The sequence below is a fragment of the Xenopus laevis genome, chromosome 9_10S (genome assembly GCF_017654675.1).
Source record: "Xenopus laevis strain J_2021 chromosome 9_10S, Xenopus_laevis_v10.1, whole genome shotgun sequence".
NCBI classification, from domain to species: Eukaryota; Metazoa; Chordata; class Amphibia; order Anura; family Pipidae; genus Xenopus; species Xenopus laevis.
Window position 1 is genome coordinate 51,355,069 of NC_054388.1, and position 5,296 is coordinate 51,360,364.

Genomic DNA, 5,296 nt, shown 5'->3' on the forward strand with positions numbered 1-5,296 from the left:
GGCAACTTTAATTCATCTCTTTCTATGAATGTACCGTGTATTTGGATTTATTTACTGACTGCAATTACAGGCAAAAAACAGGTCAACGCACCATGGGTGACTGAGCTTGAAACTAGTATTTTAAAGGGAAAATTTATGTTAGCTATAAGTGGGATCTCTCTCTTCTATTACCTTAAAGGGATCCTGTCATCAGAAAACATGTTTTTTTTCAAAATGCATCAGTTAATAGTGCTACTCCAGCAGAATTCTGCACTGAAATCCATTTCTCAAAAGAGCAAACAGATTTTTTTATATTCAATTTTGAAATCTGACATGGGGCTAGACATTTTGTCAATTTCCCAGCTGCCCCTGGTCATGTGACTTGTGTCTGCACTTTAGGAGAGAAATGCTTTCTGGCAGGCTGCTGTTTTTACTTCTCAATGTAACTGAATGTGTCTCAGTGGGACATGGGTTTTTAGTATTGAGTGTTGTTCTTAGATCTACCAGGCAGCTGTTATCTTGTGTTAGGGAGCTGTTAACTGGTTACTTTCCATTGCTCTTTTGTTTGGCTGCTGGGGGGGAAGAGGGAGGGGAATGATATCACTCCAACTTGCAGTACAGCAGTAAAGAGTGATTGAAGTTTATCAGAGCAAACGTCACATGACTTGGGGCAGCTGGGAAATTGACAAAATGTCTAGCCCGATGTCAGATTTCAAAATTGAATATAAAAAAATCTGTTTGCTCTTTTGAGAAATGGACTTCAGTGCAGAATTCTGCTGGAGCAGCACTATTAACTGATTCATTTTGAAAAATATTTTTTTCCCATGACAGTATCCCTTTAAAGAGACAATGCAAACGTAAGGAAGCAACAGCTTTCCCCCTACAAATGTGTGCATAAGAGTAGGAGCTGCTTTATAAATGCATATACATAGAGTGTGCACACAATAAGTTATATGCTCATACTGTACTACCTAAGGGAATCAATATGGCACCTCCTACCCATATGTATAAATACAAATATACAGAGAAAGAATGTTCTGGGCATACAATAACCTCTACCCTCATACTGAACTGTTTAAGGGAAACAATATGACACCTCTCTCTCCCATATGTATAAATACAATTATACAGAAAAGGAATGTTCTGGGCACACTTTAAGCTATACACTAATTCTGTAACAGTATGGCACCTCCTACTCATATTTATAAATACAAATATACAGAGAAAGAATGACCTGGATACACAATAAACTATACCCTGATACAGTAGCAAATTACATCCCTATGCATAAATGCAGGTAAGTGCACACTGCATTAACTTTTTTTTAATTTACAGTCTCTTTAATGGGGAAGCATGAGTATAAATCCCAGTAAGATATATTCATTCTGCAGCAGAGGCATCTATAGTGTCAATGTGCATAATTTTGTTTATCAAACAATATCTGTGCATGTGAGGGTTTTGCAATAAATTCTTATTAATGGGAAAGAAACGATAAGGGGATAAAATAAAACTTTAGAACTCTGTGGTTACTCTATGTTTATGTAGAGAGTTGTGTTTCCTTATGGAGCAGAGGTAAATGTGTTCATTTCTGTGCTGATCGTTGCTATGGGGTGGGATAGACTTAGCTGTTTAGATGCTGAGTCTGAATTAGCTATGCAGTATTTAAATAATATAATAAATCTATAAGGGGTTGGTTTGTAGCTCAATAATACTATGTAAGACATTAAAAAAACAGTTAGGGTGCTGGGAGTTGTAGTAATTACAGTCTTCAGGGCTGGTTACGAAAGCCAGATTTAAAGTGTCCTCTGCCTGATATCATCAGCGTTAAGCCTCTGGGCAACCAATCGGCCTTTCAAGAAGTTACAGGACCAAATATGACAACATAAGTTTTCTGAAATGCTGGGAGTTTTCATTTAGAAGCCACTTGAGGAACATGATCTTTCTTTGCCTTTCACCCTCTTGAGCTTTTTTCATGACTATATTATACTTGTCTGCAGGATATTAAAATGCATTATTCTCATTCAGATTTCTAGTTTTTTAAGACAGTGTGTGTGATGCATTCTGAAAAGTTACCACTAGATGTCTGCAGTGGTTTATTAACATCGGAGCTAATCAGAACCGCTCAATCAGGTTTGTTCCATATTTGTTTCACTTAGAATTTTATAGGAGGTAGAGAACTGATCTAAACCTGGCCTAGACCCAACTCAATGAAATGAACCTTTTGTCTGGACTAAAGACCATACACCAATTAAATGGGATACATATAAAATCCAAGTGATGCATGGCTAATAAGCAGCCGATTTATCATTGCATGGTTGCACAGAAAGCAGTGCACCTATATTTCTAATTAGACAGAGAAAAAGTGAATTTAATAAGTGTCCAGTTTTGAAGGATGATGTGGGAAATGAAAAGGTTGGCTCATGGCAATTATATGTAATAGTGAAGCATAAAATAAGTACATGGATCAGGACAAGAATGCCTGACCTAAGTATAAGATTATAGTCCCTTCCCTTAAGGGCCAATACATGAATTTTCGACATTGTTGGATGGGTTTGGGATGAGAGTGTTGTAAATATGATATACTGAATGTAATGTGCTGTGCAGCAATGTATAATTACACTGTGTATCCTGCTATAAAGTCAATAAATCTCTAGACAAGTGTGAAGCATCTTTATGGGGGGTGGGACAGATGTGGGTGCTGTCATTTGTATCTTGGGGATTCATTCAATGGACTATGTGAGTTGTTGGGAGTTGTACCTGATTTACCAACAAGATGCTGTTGTCTATCTTAGGGGCACGGTCTTCTTTTAAGACAGTATGAATCTGTGGCTCTGTAGGATAATAACAGGGTCCCTGATAGGATAATGGTCTGTCTCTTGGTTTAAAGGAGAACTAATTCTTAACTAAAGACGTAGGCTAGAAATGTTGTACATTAAGTTTTGGGCTTATGTACCAGCCCAAGGCAAACACGGCCTTTTAGCAGTAAAAATCTGTGCCTTCAAAATGCACCCAGTAGCTCCCCATCTTCTTTTCTGCTGATTTACTGCACATAAATGTCACAATATAAGGATGATAGTAATTAATACATATAATTACTACATGGCAGCACAGAAACCAGTGCAATTAGCATCAGAATTTTGGTGCAATGTTTTTTTTTCAGTTTCAATACTTTGATCTTGTTAAAAAGTCTGGGAATGTTAAACTGCAACTTTAATTCAACTCTTTCTATGAATGTACCGTGTATTTGGATTTATTTACTGACTGCAATTACAGGCAAAAAACAGGTCAACGCACCATGGGTGACTGAGCTTGAAACTAGTATTTTAAAGGGAAAATCTATGTTCGCTATAAGTGGGGTCTCTATCTTCCATTACCTTAAACAGACAATGCAAAAGTAGTAGGAACTGCTTTATAACTGCATATACATAGAGTGTGCACAAAATAAGTTATATGCTCATACTGTATTACCTAAGGGAATCAATATGGCACCTCCTAAGGTAATGATTGGTTACGAGCTATGATCCCTGAACTGAAGGGTTACACACAGACACACCAAGCAAAAATAAAAATGGTAGTAGCCCAATACAGTGGGGTTGATACATTTAATGATGGCATTTAATGTAGAGATTAGCCAAACCCATTATTTGGGGGGGGGGCATGTTTTGTGTCCACAATATTTGGCTGAAATCCAGAACTTGCCTTGTAAAGACCTGAAACATGAGCATATAAAGTCCAATGAAATCAGGTCAGTACAATCTGAACATGGAGGACCAAGAGTAGTACCCTGTCTATGGCCCAGTAGCTAAAATGCATCATTTCTGTATGTAAGGCAACACCTCTTGAGCTCTGTAAAGTCAGGATCTGTCCTGGTCAATCCCTGCATAGCCGCAGCCAATACATGCCCATCAGGCCCGGACTGGCAATCTGTGGGTTCTGGCAAATGCCAGAGGGGCTTCTATAAGGTGCCATAGAAAGTCAGTAAAGTCAGTATTTAGTGGGCTGATGGGGGCTGTTTGGGCCTCTGTGTACCTGAAATGCCAGGGCCTATTTTAATTCTCAGTCTGCCCTGATGCCCATGCTCTCATGGTCATGATTAACCCCTATAGTCTCACAAGACACAGAGCAGGATCATCTTACTCCTTTACTCATTTGAAAATGCTGCAGACAGACATGCTGCAGATTACACTGATTTTTATAGAGCCCTGCAATATGCATCTGAATTCATTACTGGTTAGCCACAGGTCTGGACTTAGGTTCAAGATATGCCCTGGCATTTTAAGTACACAGAGGCCCAAACAGCTCCCAACCAGGCCACTTAATAGTGACTGTCTGTGGCATCTTACAGCAGCCTCTCCAGCAGAGCCAGTCTGGGCCTGATTGACCATTCAGCCATTACATGTGTCTGGACTTTAAAGGTGATAAAATAGAACCTTCACAATATTCTAAAGCTGAAATGAAACTGAAGGGTGCTGAAGTGAAGGGTGAAGTCCTGAAGCGGCGAAATGATCCAAACTCACGAAAGGAGGCAAAGTTGAAGTCCTGAAGCCATGAGTTCAATTCTACTGAACACCAGTTTGTATTTTTAGTTTTTTTTTAATCCCCTGGCCACCAATGTATTATTTTAATATTCTATAGCAGTGGTCCCCAACCAGTAGCTCGTGAACAACATGTTGCTCTCCAACCTCTTGGATGTTGCACCCAGTGGCCTCAAAGCAGGAGCTTATTTTTGAATTCCAGGCTTGGAGGCAAGTTTTGGTTGTGTAAAAACCAGGTGTACTGCCAAACAGAGCCTCAATATAGGTTGATAAGCCACATAGGGGCTACTAAATGGCCAATCACAGCACTTATTTGGCACCCCAAGAACATTTTTCATGTTTCTGTTGCTCCCCAACTCCTTTTTCTTCTGAATGTTGCTCACGGGTTCAAAAGGTTGGGAATCCCTGTTCTATAGGCCCCTGCTACCAATGTTTTTTTAAAAAATATTTTTTGGGGCCCAATTTTTTCAACTTGTAAGGGGGGCTCTAGCCTATGATTAATTGCCCCAATAGGCACGAAATGCGTTAGGTCTTATGTCCTAATACATTTTTCTATTTTTTATAAATTTGTTTCTTTATTATTGGAGGTCCTCACATTCTTTTTGGATACAGGGGGCTCTAGCATCAATGTTTTTTTTTTAACTTATAAGGGGGCCCTGACCATCAATAGCTTTTTATAACTTGTGTGTGGGGGGGTTACTTTTTTAGCGCTGATGTCTGTGTGGTCTTTGGGTGGGAGGCAGTGGGGCTTGGTTGGAGTGGGCGGGATCTGGGGTGGGGCC